The sequence below is a fragment of the Miniopterus schreibersii genome (genome assembly GCF_964146895.1).
Source record: "Miniopterus schreibersii genome assembly, chromosome: 1".
NCBI lineage: Eukaryota > Metazoa > Chordata > Mammalia > Chiroptera > Miniopteridae > Miniopterus > Miniopterus schreibersii.
In genome coordinates this window covers 179,020,913-179,040,262 of record NC_138101.1, presented here as the reverse complement: position 1 = coordinate 179,040,262, position 19,350 = coordinate 179,020,913, and the positions used below count along the sequence as shown (strand labels likewise).

Here is a 19,350-nt window from a genome sequence, read left to right as displayed (position 1 = left end):
CCAATAAAATGAACAGATAACAAAAATCTAGCACATAACCAATTGGGCAAAACTGTTATAACAAAGGGCACACCACTGCCCACAAGATCTCCTACAGGCGCATCGCCAAGACATAAGAGCCAACATCTTAAGTAAGTACAGGCCCTCTGGCTAGCGAATCTAAGAGATCCTACTGGCATCTACAGGAATTTTAACAATATGGCCACACATGATATGTTAAGTGAACTGAAACACACAGAATGTTTTTCAATTTCCAAGTCACTTTATTTCAAGATGACAACCTTGGGATGAATAGCTGTAGGATGATGCCATTCTCACAGTGATTCTTGATCGATTCTCCCAGTAAGTGCCAATGTGATTTTTCTCCATTGTGTAGGTTCCAGTTAGCATTTAGTAAAGTTCAGGGGATTCTGTTTCTTTCCCAGTTTACTTTTTACCCCTTCTTTCATCATCACCTTCATCATCATCTTCAGTTAAGTATGTAAGGCAACCCAAAATGAATGCAAGCAGTAAAAGGGCTGTTCGAATAAAGAGCGCAACTACGGCGTGGTTTACATTAACACCTATTTTGCCGCGAACACCTGGCTCTCTGTCAGGTGCAGGGCCACTGTCCACACTACCACCTGGTCCTGTTTGGTTACATCCTGGTGGATTCCACCCTCGTTGACAGTGACAATGTTTCTTATTGTTGCACACCCCTCTGAAATTGCATGTCTTGACATCACAATCATAACCCATATCTGCATGAAAAGTACACTTCTGTTTCACACAAAATTTTCCTGGCCCACATGTTGCACCATCCATTACAAGTCCGAGAGCTGGTTCTTCTGAGCCAAGGTGTAGATCAAATCCAAAGCATACTTCTTGTTGAACATCTTTTACTATTATGTGACGAAATGAAATATGATCACCTCCACCAGGTACTTCTGGGACATTACGACAGTGCAACATTCCGCAAAAAACATCATCTGGTTCACATTTGTGAGTTCTTTTTCCATAAAGGACGTTCACCAACCCACAGTTTCCAAATCGGTCACCTACTGCATTCAATTGCTTATAGCACGCTGGAGAACCATCTCTTACTTGGTAGCCAAAAAGGGCCTGACACTGCATATCACGGTCACTACAGTTTCCGCTCACACAAACGGCTAATCCTGAACACGGCGTTCCATCCTGGATATAAACATCTTCTGGGCAAAGAGCCGTTTTCCCGTCACAGTATTCTGCCAGATCACAAATGCCAAACCTCTCCCTACAAATCCATCCAGGTTTAGCAGGTTTACAATTCAAACAGCAACCTCCTCCACTGCATTGACTGCCAAGGGAGAGGGCACAATTGGTCTCACAACATTTATCTTAGCACAGTCTCTAAAGGTGCCACAGTCACATTCTTCGTTCTCGTTTATGATCTGGTCACCACAACGAGGGGCTATATAAGGAAAATTATCATATGGTACATTTTTATGAGCCAGACAGTTGGGAAATATAGCCAGACGAAACTGGAATCGTTGATAGGAACAGTTGCTAAACATATCAAAAAGACCCGGCTTACGAGCCATGACACAGAAGGTCCTTCGAAAACATCTACAACCAGTTCCATCATGTCTCATGCCCAAACCATGACCAAGTGCATGTGCTGAAATAGAGGCAGCTAAAAATATATGATAATTTGCTACATATACACCCATTGCCCCCCAGTTGGGGTTGCATACTCCATCGTGGTGGCTAAAATATGTATCTCCAACCAATTTATGTCCTGTAAGAAGCAATGAAGTATCATGAGGAATTTTTTTATAAAGCCTCCAAAATTTCCATAAACCAAAGTGTTCTACAAGTTTGTAAGAATTCTCACGATTGGTTACGTCCGTAGCATCCCTATGTTGCCATATGCACATAACGCGTATGTGGATGACTAGTTGATTTTGAAAATAAATGGTATGCATTATGTTGTTTATCATCACCACGTTCTCTATTACCTGTGTCATATTACGGGACATCACATATAATGAGCTAGTAACTGTATAGTGAAGTTTCGCGTATTGCTTACGGGTCCACCACAAATACACGGGCACAGCTCTAGGGTTTTCAGCAACCATTGCCTCTTCATATGCTAGATCACCATCTTCTTCTTCAATCTTACACTTTTCATTCTCTGCTGACTGTTCTTCTGACACAAGCAGAGAAACTACATGCTCAAACTTAGAAGAATCCTCCAGTGGTTTGATTTCATAAGTGAAGTCATCCACCTGCAGCATGCCACGCAGACCCCCACGGCAGCTGTCCAGCGTGCCCATGGACCCGGGCACTCCTTCCAGGTAGCTGTAGTAGTAGCAGTCTCGAGGGACAAAGGGGTAGTCCTCCTGCATGGCACCTTGGTCGTTATCGGTGATAACAGGAAACTGTCTGGGCAGCAAGTTCTTCTTGACCTTCATGTGAACCACATGCCTACGGCCCCTGAACTGAATCCTGTAGGACAGCTGGTCTTGCACCCCGGCTCCACCCACCCTGTGGGACACCTTCCTAGGGATCACAATTTCAGAGGAAGTGAAGCGCCATCCTGGCAGGGCATGGGAGCAGCAGACCTGGGACAGGAGCAGCCAGAGTAGAGGCAGCCAGAGATCACCTGTCAGGTGGGCCTGGGCCCAGGCAGGCCCCATGAGTGAGGCAGCCTGTGACCAAAGAAACTGCAGGCAAGTGGGAGGCAGGCAAGACTAACCTGCAACAGCACCTTTCCCAGCTGTAGTCAGGAGGAGAGCAGAGAGAGACTGGAGGTCTGGCACCCCCAGAGAGGTGGAGCGGGGACGGGGCTGCTATTACATAACAATGGTGCATTCATTAGGGGAGGCTGTGCTCAGCGATCCAGGGAGCATGCGCTGAAAGGTCCCTTGGTCTCTTGGAAAACACCCAGGGGAAGAATAAGTGGATTTCCTGGTGAGATGTGTGATCTTTAAAAACGGAATCCCACACGACTGAGCGTGAAAACAGAGAACTCACCGTTGAGAGAATGAGGTACAGGAACGGGCCCACCCAAGGGAATACACAGTCTGCATCGCTTATCAAATTTTTAGTAGCAGCTACCCTCGTAGTGTGTGAGAGAGCCTACTGAAGACATGGCCAAAATGCCAGCCCTGAAACACTACTCTGGACGGACAGAGCGCCCTCCTTCGGCGTGCAGTGTCTGTGTTAAATCAGAGACCGCTATGTGGTGCTGTACATCCGTTACGCAGAACACATGGGACCAGGAACCAAGGAGTAGGAGCTGGGTGGCCCAGTTTCCATTCCTCTTACTGACCCACTGGCGGCTGTTCCGCTGCCCTCCCTGCACCTGTGTAGTCTCCAGGGCTACAGGTCTTGGCCCACAGGGGATGTGCTTTTGCCAGGGACGTGGCACGAGTCCCACAGAATTGCAAGCTACAGCTGCCATCAGGGCACCTCACACATCTTGTGTCCAGCTGGTGAGAAGGGGAGTTGCCATTTTGGACAGAGTACTAACTGATTCTGAGTAGCAGGGGAGGGAACGGCTGCTGCTGAACCTCGGTACAGCCATGGAGGATTATATGTGGAATCCAGGTGACTCACTTGGGAGCCACGTGGAACTCCCTTGGGTAATGGTAACTCCAAACGGACCTGTGTAGCCAACTTGACCCAGAAGGCCTCAGACCCCTCAAGGATAAAGGAGGAAAAGATTTTCAACAAATAATACAGAGAGTCCTCTCATTTCCCCTTACCTTCCTTCTACTCTGCCCCGTTTTCTTTCTTTGGCTTTATACCTCCTACACCCCATGACCACCTAAAAGTGCCGCAAGGCTTACAGAAACAGCTGTCAGAAATACTGTTCTGTTGGTTACTGGGACTCCAAACAAGGGGCAGGAAAAGAAGAACCACCCCCATCTTCAAGTTTTGCAAAAGGTGGAAACTACCACTGAAGTTAAAACACGGGAGGGTTATTCAAATTCTTTCCATCTTAGAAAAACCCTGACCTTGGTTCCCCCCTGGTCTTCAGGCATTCCCTGATAGGCTTCAAACGAATGAAGCCTTTAACCTCTATCTGAGGCATGTACATCTTTGTTTTTTAAAATAACTTGGTGCCATTACATGAGAAAGGTTGGGCAAACCCCAAACACTGGGTGGCTGGGTCAAGAACAGCACCTATCAAAGAACCCTAACTTCCTTGGGTGGGGCTGCAAGTCCTCCTCCTGGTCTCTGTTCTTTTTTATAGCATGGAGATTGCAGGCTGCCATTCTTTTGCAGGTCAACCCTCTGCCACACTCATGTCAGTATTTGCCTGCTTTTTGGAGTCCTTTGGATGAGCAGAGAATCAGGCTTACTTTAAGGTCGGGCAAGTCCCTCCTTCTATGTCAGTCTTCTTTAACTAGGGGAAACCTGTAATCCGCCCAAACCCTGGTCAGATTTGTGCTAGATCTGTGGTGTGCCACAAAGTTCCTGACTCTATTACTTTCTTCTGAAAGTGGCATGATTTCAGGAAGTACAGTCTTGAACTGCAGGGGCCCTTTGGTTTCTTGGGCAGGTCACACTTGTGTAGCGTGCCACCTTAGAAGAGAGGGTATTAGAACAGCGATCACACCACGGGCCGCTTACTTCGGTTGTTCCAAAGGAGGCAAGAAAGAAAGAAAGATTCTGAACAAATTCTAAGACTTTGAGGCTTCCTTTAAAACAACTTCAGCTTTCTTCCCCTCCCAAAGACGTTGTCCTCCTGTCTGCCTCTGTAACTGTGTGTCTCATAGCCCCACTCCTTTCTCACCTCCCTCCTATCCTGATCCCTCTCTTCCTTTCAGCCCCACTGCTCCTCTTCCTCACCTTCTGCAGCTCCCCCTTACCTTTGTCCTGGAACTTCACCCTTTCTTGATATGCCAAAGCCCTACAAATAGGGTTAAACGGAACTTAAGGCTAACCCTGAGCATTTCTGCTCTTATGTTAACTGGGAAAAGTCTCGCTGTGTTCACTAGGCTGTAAGGGATCTGTCTTAAATATCTGGCACCAATTAGAAAACACTTTAAAGGAATACACATGTTAGGCCTTAACATGACACAGCCACCTCTTTAGAAGTTATGGCATATAACCTGAATTGTCAATGCTATTTAGAAACATTTTAGACTTGCACGCCACACCCATCCTTGGGTCAAAAACTTATTTCACACTTTTGGAGAGAGCATGATAACCAAAGAAATCACACACACACACACACACACACACAATCAAACTTACACACACACACACACACACACACACGCAATCAAACTTACTGTAGTACAAATTAAACAGCCTGAGGGAAACAACAGGCCCTTAACAAATGCAAAACAGATCACTGAGGATATGAACCAGTACTGGGAAAGTGGGGAAAAAAGAGGGAAAATGTTACAGGGCCCAGAGTTCACATGCTTTGGTAAACAGGCTGCTGAAACAGAAACCGAATTGCTACCCACCCCCCACCGCCTACCCCGACCCCTCAGGAAGACAGTCTAGTTTCAACAATTGCCCATGGATCAGCAAGAAATAACCCTCTTAGGAAATGGTCATCCAACCTCGATTTTAGGAGATATTGATGACAGTTGCTGATGGAGCGCCCATATTTGATGAGAGTAAAGGAAGCAGGGGCTCAGGCCCATCATGGATGAAGATCCAGATCGCTCGACCAGAGAAGCCAACCGGTCACAAAGTGCTGGCCATGAGAGCTCTATGAAAGATGGACAAGTTACAGTGTCACAGACTGGCGATCCTACCGATTCTCCACTGCTGCATCCTTCCTCCACCATTTGGTGGCTGGCCTCATCTGCATCCCATATTTTCAGAAAGAGATGTAATCTTTGGCCTGAGGCATCTAAATAGCACAAACACAACACACCACTTGTCAGACTCTGTTCTAGTGCACTGTTTCTGAAGTGACCGCTTCCTGTTTCCTCTTACCTAAAATTTTGTCCTCATATATACACGGTGTCCCCCCAAAACGTATACACACTTTAACAGCCCATAGCTCAATTTGGAATATTAAATGTATTTTAATAAAACACGGCCTTTATAATTATTCAAGAATGTATATACACTTTTTTGGAAACACCCTATGTGTCAGACAGTCGGTGCCATTCTGTAATTTATGGACAGGCTGTGATGAGTCAATTCCCGTGATTTTATATGTGAGATACTATGACACAATAACCCGAGGCCTTAGGAAATGATGGATCAGTCATCAGTGGCCCCTTCCTTATGTGAAAGCCTTACAATAAGGAGGGATGCTGAACTCATCATACTTGGAATACCCTAGCTTTAGCACAACCGAAGAAGAAGAAAAATGATAAGAGTTGGCCTGTAAGTGCTTAAATTGGGCTGGCTTTTCTTAGAGGCTTTTTTGGGGGTAAAAAAAAGAAAAAAAGAAAAGCAATGTTTTTAAGGATTTCAGAGAGAGGAAGGGGAAAGAGAGGGGGACAAATATCGATGATGAGAGAGAGTCACTGATTGGCCGCCTCCCGCATGCCCCCCACTGGGGATCGAGCATGCAACCCGGGCATGTGCCCTGACCGAGAATCAAACTGTGACCTCCCGGTTCATGGATCAACCACCTAGACACACCAGCTGGGCTTAAGGCTTTTTTGATCATCACACAACCTTAGAAAAATCTATTTCTTCTCTGAATGTAATTGTGGACCTTGAAAACGTAAACTTCAAACACTTTAGGCAAGATCACATAAAGAGCAGGTGCTAGCACTACTGTTGACATCACGGGCCTATGACACAGAAGTTTTTGATCTTCCTACTCTGTGTGCTGAGGGATTCTCTTTATGCTTATTTGACACTACCAATAAAATGAACAGATAACAAAAATCTAGCACATAACCAATTGGGCAAAACTATTATAACAAAGGGCACACCACTGCCCACAAGATCTCCTATAGGAGCATCTCCAAGACATAAGAGCCAACATCTTAAGTAAGTACAGGCCCTCTGGCTAGCGAATCTAAGAGGTCCTACTGACATCTACAGGAATTTTGACAATATGGCCACATATGCTATGTTCAGTGAACTGAAACACACAGAATGTTTTTCAATTTCCAAGTCACTTTATTTCAAGATGACAACCTTCGGATGAATAGCTGTAGGATGATGCCATTCTCAGAGTGATTCTTGATCGTTTCTCCCAGTAAGTGCCAATGTGATTTTTCTCCATTGTGTAGGTTCCAGTTAGCCTTTAGTAAAGTTCAGGGGATTCTGTTTCTTTCCCAGTTTACTTTTTACCCCTTCTTTTATCATCACCTTCATCATCATCTTCAGTTAAGTATGTAAGCCAACCCAAAATGAATGCAAGCAGTAAAAGGGCTGATCGAATAAAGAGCGCAACTAGGGCGTGGTTTACATTAACACTTATTTTGCCGCGAACACCTGGTTCTCTGTCAGGTGCAGGGCCACTGTCCACACTACCACCTGGTCCTGTTTGGTTACATCCTGGTGGATTCCACCCTCGTTGACAGTGACAATGTTTCTTATTGTTGCACACCCCTCTGAAATTGCATGTCTTGACATCACAATCATAACCCATATCTGCATGAAAAGTACACTTCTGTTTCACACAAAATTTTCCTGGCCCACATGTTGCACCATCCATTACAAGTCCGAGAGCTGGTTCTTCTGAGCCAAGGTGTAGATCATATCCAAAGCATACTTCTTGTTGAACATCTTTTACTATTAGGCGACGAAATGTATTATGATCACCTACACCAGGTATTTCTGGGACATCACGACAGTGCAACATTCCGCAAAAAACATCATCTGGTTCACATTTGTGAGTTCTTTTTCCATAAAGGACGTTCACCAACCCACAGTTTCCAAATCGGTCACCTACTGCATTCAATTGCTGATAGCACGCTGGAGAACCATCTCTTACTTGGTAGCCAAAAAGGGCCTGACACTGCATATCACGGTCACTACAGTTTCCGCTCACACAAACGGCTAATCCTGAACACGGGGTTCCATCCTGGATATAAACATCTTCTGGACAAAGAGCCGTTTTCCCATCACAGTATTCTGCCAGATCACAAATGCCAAACCTCTCCCTACAAATCCATCCAGGTTTAGCAGGTTTACAATTCAAACAGCAATCTCCTCCACTGCATTGACTGCCAAGGGAGAGGGCACAATTGGTCTCACAACATTTATCTTTAGCACAGTCTCTAAAGGTGCCACAGTCACATTCTTCCTTCTCATTTATGATCTGGTCACCACAACGAGGGGCTATATAAGGAAAATTACCATATGGTACATTTTTATGAGCCAGACAGTTGGGAAAGATAGCCAGACGAAACTGCAATCGTTCATAGGAACAGTTGCTAAACATATCAAAAAGACCCGGGTTAGGAGTCATGACACAGAAGGTCCTTCGAAAACATCTACAACCAGTTCCATCATGTCTCATGCCCAAACCATGACCAAGTGCATGTGCTGAAATAGAGGCAGCTAAAAATATATGATGATTTGCTACATATACACCCATTGCCCCCCAGTTGGGGTTGCATACTCCATCGTGGTGGCTAAAATATATATCTCTAACCAATTTATGTCCTGTAAGAAGCAATGAAGTATCATGAGGAATTTGGTTATAAAACCCCCAAAATTTCCACAAACCAAAGTGTTCTACAAGTTTGTAAGAATTCTCATGACGGGTTACCTCCGTAGGATCCCTATGTTGCCATATGCACATAAGGCGTATGTGGATGACTAGTTGATTTTGAAAATAAATGGTATGCATTATGTTGTTTATCATCACCACGTTCTCTATTACCCGTGTCATATTACGGGACATCACGTATAATGAGCTAGTAACTGTATAGTGAAGTTTCGCGTATTGCTTATGGGTCCACCACAAATACACGGGCACAGCTCTAGGGTTTTCAGCAACCATTGCCTCTTCATATGCTAGATCACCATCTTCTTCTTCAATCTTACACCTTTCATTCTCTGCTGACTCTTCTTCTGACACAAGCAGAGAAACCACATGCTCAAACTTGGAAGAATCCTCCAGTGGTTTGATTTCGTAAGTGAAGTCATCCACCTGCAGCATGCCACGCAGACCCCCACGGCAGGTGTCCAGCGTGCCCATGGACCCGGGCACTCCTTCCAGGTAGCTGTAGTAGTAGCAGTCTCGAGGGACAAAGGGGTAGTCCTCCTGCATGGCACCTTGGTCGTTATCGGTGATAACAGGAAACTGTCTGGGCAGCAAGTTCTTCTTGACCTTCATGTGAACCACATGCCTACGGCCCCTGAAGTGAATCCTGTAGGACAGCTGGTCTTGCACCCCAGCTCCACCCACCCTGTGGGACACCTTCCTGGGGATCACAATTTCAGAGGAAGTGAAGCGCCATCCTGGCAGGGCATGGGAGCAGCAGACCTGGGACAGGAGCAGCCAGAGTAGAGGCAGCCAGAGATCACCTGTCAGGTGGGCCTGGGCCCAGGCAGGCCCCATGAGTGAGGCAGCCTGTGACCAAAGAAACTGCAGGCAAGTGGGAGGCAGGCAAGACTAACCTGCAACAGCACCTTTCCCAGCTGTAGTCAGGAGGAGAGCAGAGAGAGACTGGAGGTCTGGCACCCCCAGAGAGGTGGAGCAGGGAGGAGGCAGCTATTACATAACAATGGTGCATTCATGAGGGGAGGCTGTGCTCAGCGATCCAGGGAGCCTGCGCTGAAAGGTCCCTTGGTCTCTTGGAAAACACCCAGGGGAAGAATAAGTGGATTTCCTGGTGAGATGTGTGATCTTTAAAAACGGAATCCCACACGACTGAGCGTGAAAACAGAGAACTCACCCTTGAGAGAATGAGGTACAGGAACGGGCCCACCCAAGGGAATACACAGTCTGCATCGCTTATCAAATTTTTAGTAGCAGCTACCCTCGTAGTGTGTGAGAGAGCCTACTGAAGACATGGCCAAAATGCCAGCCCTGAAACACTACTCTGGACGGACAGAGCGCCCTCCTTCGGCGTGCAGTGTCTGTGTTAAATCAGAGACCGCTATGTGGTGCTGTACATCCGTTACGCAGAACACATGGGACCAGGAACCAAGGAGTAGGAGCTGGGTGGCCCAGTTTCCATTCCTCTTACTGACCCACTGGCGGCTGTTCCGCTGCCCTCCCTGCACCTGTGTAGTCTCCAGGGCTACAGGTCTTGGCCCACAGGGGATGTGCTTTTGTTACAGTTTTAAGACACATGGTGGCTTTTTGCCTTAAGCTTGGAGGACATAATACGTCAACATGACATGAAAATAGAGCATGGTGAGGAGAGTGGAAGCTTCTCTCTCTAAGAATTTTGAGGAGAGAAATATATTCTCACACACTTTATGAAAACTGAATGCATTTGGGCCGAATTATGGAAAGAAAGTGTAAAGAAATGTCATGAGTAGGAAATTCAGGGCGTATATTAATAGTTTCTTGAAGAGTGAAACCTACATCTACCCTATGTCCCGGCGATTCTAGCCCTAGGAAATTATTCACTGAGTCTTGCACATGAATGTTCATAGCAGCATTATTCATGAATTTATCCCACCACCTGGAACCACCAGCACTTAATACAGCAGTGGATAAAGAAATGGGTATATTAGTGGAATAACCAGTAAATCAGAAGAAAGTTCTGTTATGTGTAAGAACATGGATGTATCTCACAGATACGATGATGAGGAGGAGGAGGAGGATGACGACAGAAAGAAATCAGACCAAAGGAAGTTAATATGTGATTTAATTTCCATAAAGTTTTAGAATAGTCCAGAATCAGTTCTGGGAATAGAATTTAACGTGGTAGTTTCCTGACGTGGGAATGGAGGGAACTTTCTGGAGTGATGGAAAACTTGTGTATCTTGACGGGGGTGTGCTATAGATTGAATGTTTGTGTAGCTCCCAAATTCAAAGGGTGAAATCCTAACCCCCTAGGGGGAAGGCATCAGGCGGTGAGGCCTTTGGGAAGTGATTAGGTCAGGAGGGCAGGGCCCTCAGGAATGGGATTAGTGCCTTTATAAAAGATACCTCAGAGGGATCCCTCACCCCTTCTGCCTGCCTTGTGTGGTTACAGGAAGAAGGTGCCATCTATGAACCAGAAAGCAGTTTTCACCACACACTGAATCTGCTGGTGCCTAGGACTTGGACTTCCCTGCCTCCTGAACTGTGAGAAGTAAACTTCTCTTGTTTAGAAGCCCCCTTGCTCTCTATGGCATTTTGTTATAGCAGCCCAAACAGACTAAGACAGGCTTGTGGTTACAAATCAAAATCCATCACGCTGCACCCTTAAAATCTGTGTATTTTATTGCAATGCTAAGTATGCCTCAGGAAGTTAATTTTGTATAAAAGTTCTGACTTCAGCCTCTTTTTGACCCAGTCTGAAGAAACACATCATTAACTTATCTCACGCACCATCTTCTTTACCTTTTCAAAAATCATTTCAACATTGAATTGCATGTGAATGTACTCAAGTCCATATAGGGAAGTTACCAAGAAGAACTTATCTCATCTGTTTTCTTTTTCTTTTATATATATATATATGTTTCATTGATTTCAGAGAGAGGAAGGGAGCTGGAGAGAGAGAGAGAAACATCAATGAGAGAGAAGAAACATTGATTGGCTGCTTCCTGCACACCCCCTTACTGGGAATCGAGCCCACAACCCTGGGCATGTGCCCTGATTGGGAACCAAACCATGACCTCCTGGTTCATGGGATGACGAGCCAGGCACCTATTTTCTTCTCTTATGGATCATATCTTTCAGTTGGGAAGAGTAACTCACACATTAATATTTAAATGTTTAAATGTTTTATGCAGCACTGGAAGATTTTTTTCAATATCAGTGCAATATGGAACATTTGCAAAGTTATAAGCATGCCTTGACCTCAGCCTGAGATGAACTGGCCATGATTAAAAAAAAGATAATTTTAAGAACAAAAAGGACTGTGAATGGTATAAAAATGAATAGAACTAACTGTATTGGTAAGGATTAGAAAAACTGATGAACTCAAACATCAGATATGTATTTTTGGAAAATGGAACAGACAAGAAAGTTCGGCCATTTGGGACAGAGTGATAGTAAGTTACCCATTTTTCATTTATGTTTATTGGGAGGGTATTTGTGAGGACAGGGGTGATACAAGGATGGTAATGTTTGAAAGATAATTAAGCTGCTTTTAGCATTCAGGCCATAGAAAAAGTATAGCCAGGAAAGCTACTACACAATATGTTGCACAAATTCATAGGCTATCTGAATGGTCTGAAGAGGATTGTTCCCATACATGGAGAAATCAGAAATGAGTTAGTTTTGAGTAATCATGTGTGTATGTTTACCCTTTCAAAATTCTTCTTCATTTTATTAAAAAAGCTAAAGTCAGAAAAAAGTCTTTGTGAATTTTTCTTTTGCATCTCACCTGTCAACACTTGTACCAACTTATATTATCTCCTGCTTAAGGGAGGGTAATGTGGGTATTTTGGGAGGAGGAAGGAGGGTGGTAAGTGTGGGGGTATTCAATATGAGAGTTAGGATGTGGAGACAATTGGACGCTGATTCATGTATTTTTCCAATTGAAAAACTGCATGAGATTTTAAACAAATCATGGTTTTAGAGTCAGTAAGATTCTTAAGAATATCATGGACCAGAATATAAATTAATATTTTATAAGCAAAGGTGTACTTATGGTAGAATTAGGCTCTACTATTACAGAAAGAAAAAAAGAAAGAGGTTTGGATATATATGAAAATGAGAGGTAATTCGATGGATTTTGCAATAGTTGTAATTCATACCATTCCCTATGGTGATAAATGAAACAGGACCATGTTTTGCTAAGTGGCAGTCTTGAAACAATTTGTGGGTTTTAATGAACTACTCTGTGTTGTTTTGTGAAATCATACAGATTTTATTTACTTATTTATCCTCACCTGAAGATATGTTCATTGATTTTAGAGAGAGAGGAAAAGAGAGAGAGAGACTGATCAGCTACCTCCTGTACACACCCGGCAACCTTTCCATGGATAGGATGACGCTGCAATCAACTGAGCCACCCGGTCAGTGTAAATCATACAACTTTTAAAAGTTTTGTACTGAGAGTGACATCAGTAAAATGACAGACTAGGAAGCTCCAAGCTCTCCTTCCGCCACAGTAAAACTGAAGAAAAACAACTAGAAACTATCTGAACCAACTTTATAGGAGATCAGGGGAAAAAATAAATGTTTCCAGCAACCAAGAAAAGGCCCAGTCAGGAATAAGCCATCTTTGCCCTGGCTGGTGTTGCCCAGTGGTTGGAGCGTAGGCCAGCATATCAAAGGGTTATGGGTTCAATTCCCCTTCAAGGGAATATACCTGGGTTGCAGGGTCCATCCCTGGCCCTGGTCCAGGCACATGTAGGAGGCAACTAATTGATGTGTCTCTCTCACATCGATGTTTCTCTCCCTCCCTCTCCCCTTCCCTCCCTTCCTTCCACTCTCTCTAAAAGTCGATGGAAAAAATACCCTCAGGAGAGGATTAACAACAACAACAAAAAGGAATGAACCATCTTCAAATTGCTTCAGGAATTCATGGGAACCTCTGTGAACATATAAGCTCAAGACGAGCTAAAGGAACAGTCTTCAGAGAGCACCCATAACCCTGAGCAGTCTTTGAAACTTTTGTTTGAAAAAGTCTCCAGTGACTTTCAACAAATTTCTTTTAATCTATACCCAAGGATATGTTTTTCTTCGATTCTAGAAAGAGGAAGGGAGAGGGAGAGAGAGAAACATCGGTGTGAGAGGGAAACATCGATCTGTTGCCTCTCGTATAGGCCCTGACCGGGGGATTGAACCCACAACTTGGGTATGTGCCCTGACCTGGAATCAAACCCATGACCCTTTGGTCCACGGGACGATGCACCAACCAACTGAGCCACACTAGACAGGGCAACAATCTAATTTTTAAAAAGCATCACTAGGAAGGATGAAAATAATTTCCGGAGTTACCACGTTTTAATAAAATATCCAATTTTCAACAACTAAAAAATCACAACACATACAAAACTACAGTAAACCGTGGCTCATTTGAAGGAACAAAATAAGCTGACAGAAACCATCCCCAGTGGAGCACAGACATCAGACTTACTAGACAAAGGCTATAAAACAACTGTTTTAAATATATTCAAATGGTAAGGGAAAACCTGTACAAAGAGACAAAGCAGGACATTATGTACTTATAAAAGGGTAAATTCACCAAGAAGATATAATAATTATAAACATATATGTCACAAGCACCCGAGTTCCAGAATATGTGAGGCAAACATTGACAGAATTGAAAGGGAAAATACAGATTTATAAAAATAGTTGGATGTTCAACATACCACTATAAATATTTGATATAATGAGGCAGAGTATTGATAAGGTACTAGGACTTGAACCAATTGGACCAACAGAGATACACAGAATTCTCTACCCAACAAGAGCAAAATACACCTGTAACTGAAAAATAAATAAAATAAAAAAGAAATGGACCTTGAAATTATATTATCACAAAATGTGAAGTCAATATTTTAAAAATTTAAAGTAGAAAAATAAAAGTATACACATTCTTTTTTAGTTTTTGTCTTTTGCGTGTGTGTGTTTTTGGGTTTTATTGACACATAATTAACATATAACATCCTATTAGTTTTAGTTGTACAACATAATTATTTCATATATGTATATATTGAGAAATGACCACCACAATAAATTTAGTTAACACCCTTCACCATACATAGTTAAAAACTTTTTCTTGTGATGAGAACTTCTAAGACCTATTCTCTTGACAGCTTTCAAATGTACAATAATGAGACACATGTAATAGAGAATGCAGTGGTCATAAACAGCATCCTGCATAGCATTTGTAACCATAATACTCTAGAGGTCCACATGCATATGATATGTATATGAAATGGGTGGGATTAGGTGGATATGTATAACTGGCCCAATGTTGCAGCTGCTATAAATTGATTTGGTCTATGGAAATATTGGGGATGGTGATTCACTATTCCTCATGATACTTCATTGCTTCTTACAGAACATGAAATACATGGGGTGACCTACTTTTCTAACTTTGATGTAGTATGCAACCCCAATTGGAGAGTAGCACATGTATGTATAGCGGATTATCACTTATTTTTAGGTGCCACTATTGGGGCACACTCACTAGGTCATAACTTAGGCATTGATTATGATACACCTGGCTGTCAGTGTTTTCAATAAAATATTGAAGTAGGAGGGGGTAGGAGCAAACAGGAGATTGGGAAGAAAAAGTGACTACATGACACGAAATATGCAAAAATAGAGCAAGTTGTGAATAAAGTCCCTCAAGCTGTGAGGCAAAGTTTCCACTAATCTTGTAAAAACAGTAGGCTGAAGTAACCAAGATTCATACTTTTTACATACCTCAAAGTCATAAGGCCTTAAGTAGAAAGGCTAGTTCAGACTGTCGCTTTGTGTGTCAGACTACCAATATCCATTCTCACCTTTTACTTATAATAGTAATCCTGGTTTCTTTCAGTTGGCACATTTCTATCTCACTAAAATATGACATATCCTAGGCCTCCCTTACGGTTAAGTATAACCGTAAGACCAGATTTCTGGCTGAGATATAAGAAGTGTATGAAACTTCCAAGAGGTCTCCATAAAAGTATGGAGTGAAACTTTCTTTGCCTTTTCTTCACTACTTTCTTGGCGTGTGAAGATGAGGGTGGGAGTTCCAAAACCCATTTTGGACCATGAAGCAAAGGCCACACTCTGGGGAGGGGGCTGGAGAGAGGACAGAAAGCTGGAAGGAACCCGGGCCTCAGTGACTAAGGAGCCTTGATATGAGGCCTGAACTATGGATTTCCAGAGTTCTTTAATACAAGAGAAATAAACTTCCATCTTAGCCTATTGCATATAGAATTAAGTGAATATCTCTGCCACAGTGTTCCTCCAGCATCTGTTTGTAGCCTATTTTTTCAGTGTCATCACCTACCAACTCATGCTTTTTCTACTCATAGGCTCTGTTGTATTTGCTATTCTCTAAACACCCCCACCCATTACTATCCTGATTCCATCATTTTTCTGAATTGTTCTCTCTGAGCAGAAATCCATATATCCTGTTTTCTTTCTTCATACATATTAAAGTTTCCTCATTGTTAAAAAACTATACTTACATTAAGATATAAAGTCAATTTACATGCCTAATCTGTCACCCCACTTATTACCAGCATTTCCTGAACATAGTTTCCTGAGCAAATAACTGGTGACTCTTCCTTTTACTGCCCTACGTGTTTCTCTTAAAGCTGTGTGCTCAGGTGAGAAAGGTAATCTTCCTAGGTACAGGCTAGTGATTTCCCCCAGTAGTCCCCAAGAAACTTTTTTCCCCTCCAAATTTCTTCATTGATAACTTCCTTGATTTCCCTTTCCTGTTTCTATTTTATCTCTTCCCTCTCAGTATTCCAGCGTCTCTTACTTATACCATACTTTTTTAATTTATCATACTCCATGTTTTATTATGATCATTTTATTCACTCATTCAACCAACTTATGTTGAGGAGGGTTGGAAGTGAGGGTGGTAGGGATCTGAGTTTGAAGTTGAGGCGCAAGCTTTAAAATTTCATCTCACTTAATCCTTTCAACAACCTTTTAAAGATCTATGATTATGCCCTTTTTCAGATGGGGAAACAAGGGAGACAATTATGTTACCTGCTCAAAGCTCGACAACTGGAAGAAGATAAAATCGAAACTTGAGATCAAGCCTTCTAACATTATCTCGTTTTCTTTTCCACTGTTTCCTATTAACTTCTCTCAGGATTAGCAAATAAAAGGCCTTCCTGAGGAATCCACCTCTTTCTTTCTTTGTTTGGTAAACACTGTAGCTTCTGTTTTAATTATTTAATCTGAATTCGAATGCCTTAATTGGAACTGCACTGTTCAGTCCCCCAGAGTCCCCGCTAACTGCTGTGGTCTAACTCCAGGTTGTTCCCACATTTAAATCACCTTCTTGGCCCTTAAGGCTTGTCAGATTTTGACCCCTTAAGATTCCTTCAAGCCCTGTTTTGGAATTCCACCTTCAGGGTCTGGAAGGCCCGGCTGAAGTCACAGTTCACCCACTAGTCTTATTGCAAGGATTTTTTTTTTTTTAAGATTGCATTTTCTCTTTTACTAGAAGAAAGAGAACTTTACCCCTTTTCTTAAGGTATCTTCTTGAGCGAACTTGTAATCATAAATCCTTCCACTGCCCCTTTTATATGTCGATAGGGGCCTTGCTCCAAGCTGTAAGGGCCTGCTTGCCATAGAGATAGAAAAGTTTTATTTTTCACTCTGGATAATGGCCACCCAAAAGGTGACTTACCAAAGGTGGTATAGCAAACGGTGTTGTTGGAAGTCCTCTTACGTGAAAACGTGCACTGTACCGGCCTGGCTACATAAAAGGGTGAGGTTTCTGTCTTTGAGTCCTAAGAGCAGATTGCCGGAGACGCCCAGCCCAGTCTGGTTTAGTGCTTACTGAATAACACAGTTCTTCTTTTTCCCTTTTCATTTGTGGAGATTTCCTGAAGTGGCAGGAGGTCTTAGTTTTCATGTTCCTCCACACTGAATTTACTTACGCCTCTTACCTTTACCTTCCCTCCGTCCCCACCCTCAACAGTAACTAGCTCTTTGCTCACCTCACACTAGGCCGGACGGCCGGCGAAGACGTCGCAACGCGCCCGCCACCGGAACCACAATTCCCAGCATTCCTGGCGCTCCCAGCGTTCCCGGCTTCCTCTTCCGGTCTAGGGGCCGCTGAAACTGAAAGTGCGGTGTTTTAGGCGCCCTGCTGAGATTGATTCACCTTCACCTGTGAGAGCCTTAGTGGACCAAGTGGGAAACCAGGCAGGTAGTAAAACATGAACGGAAGAGTGGATTATTTGGTCATAGAGGAAGAGATCAATCTTACCAGAGGACCCTCAGGTACGTCCGGAACAGGTCCTGGTCATCTTTGGGAGCAGCGCACTGAGGTGTGCTTGCAGAGCAGACACCTTTTCTGCTAAGCCAGATTTTTTGGCCTCAGAGCAGACAGGCCCCAACCTAGAGGTTTCCTGCGATGCTTTTGAGCACGTAGAAGAATATATTGGTACCCATTGTTAGCCAGACATGGACCTGAGGAATCCATCTCATTTTTCCAATTGATTACCGCCTCTATTATAGTCAGGACAGGTTTCTTTCTGCGAATGGTACCAGAAAATCCTGGGGGAAAGCCTGCTTTTTAGCCAGCACACCATGAACAACACACCTCTCCTCCCATTGCCTGGGCTATACCTGTTCTATGAGAGGACTGTATAGTAAAAATGGGAGCATAAACGGTGTAGACTGTAAAATGCACAGCCGTTTTCTTGGTGCTAGTATCCCTCCCTCCCGCTGTTCACTTCTGGGAAATTCATTTCGTGTCATCTAGAATTTTAAATTATAAAGAGACCTTAGAGATCTATTACAGAAGTTCCTAAACCTGGTTCTGCCTCAGAATTAATTACTCAGGCGTTTGGGGTTTTGCTTTTAAAATGAAATTACTAGGCCCTGTCTCTAGGAATTTAGATTTAATGCGGGTGTTTTATGTTTTGGTGTTTTTGTGTGTGTTTGTTTTGTTTTTCTTTTTTAAACAAGCGCATCATGCTTCTGGAGCGCCAACGATTTTCTGTTTCTTGACATGGATCATGGTTCTCTGATTCTGATACTGCCAAATTCTCACACCTACAGCCCTCTTCCCTCTGATGTTCTTCACTCACTGAGCCTGTTACTATTACTGCATGCTGCCTGCCTCAAATTTCGTTGCCTTTCCTTTACACCTGTCTAGTGTATGGATTCAGAGTTTTAGCTGTGGGATAATGTAGGTTCAGATCTGGTATCTAATTTCCTACCAGTTCTTTGATATTTATTCTCTGTTCAGTTTGACTGATGGAAACCTTAGTTTCTCTTCCGTAAAATGTGCATAATAGAATACACTTCATAGGGTTATGAGAATGAAATCAATTAAACTATGTAAAACATTTAGAACATGTCCTAACACATGGTTAGCACTATGTAAGTATTTACTATTACTGTTGTTACTGTTAATAACACAGTAAATCCCACTCAATACTGTTATTCTGAGAGTCTCCAATAAGTCATCAAGTACCAAGAGCGCAATCTCTGAAATGTTTCTGTGAGCCTTCCACTCCTTTCTGTTCCCATCACCACTACCTAGAACAGTCCAATGATATTTTCTCACCTGGAATTTTGCAGTAGCTTGACCACCACTTAGATTATTCTCCACAAAATATGGCTTTCAGAATCATTCATACTTTGCCTTCTTTCTGGTTATAAAAAATTGGAAGTTGACTTATCAATATAAT

At 43.1% G+C, this 19,350-nt stretch overlaps 3 pseudogenes across 4 annotated transcripts in view; all 3 read right to left on the bottom strand.

The window, feature by feature from the left end:
- LOC308549127 (disintegrin and metalloproteinase domain-containing protein 21 pseudogene) overlaps nucleotides 1–17,690 on the bottom strand; it is a 29,100-nt pseudogene extending 11,410 nt beyond the window's left edge. The window contains exon 1 of one of the 2 annotated variants that reach the window: nucleotides 17,647–17,690. Of the gene's footprint in view, nucleotides 1–17,333 lie in introns of both variants that reach the window. The other variant reaches the window with a different exon arrangement.
- On the bottom strand, nucleotides 427–2,836 carry LOC308552260 (disintegrin and metalloproteinase domain-containing protein 20-like; annotated as a pseudogene). The gene has a single exon. The product of its transcript is annotated as a disintegrin and metalloproteinase domain-containing protein 20-like (transcript).
- On the bottom strand, nucleotides 7,238–9,648 carry LOC308552255 (disintegrin and metalloproteinase domain-containing protein 20 pseudogene; annotated as a pseudogene). Its single transcript has one exon. The product of its transcript is annotated as a disintegrin and metalloproteinase domain-containing protein 20 pseudogene (transcript).
- Nucleotides 17,691–19,350: the final 1,660 nt, after the last annotated feature.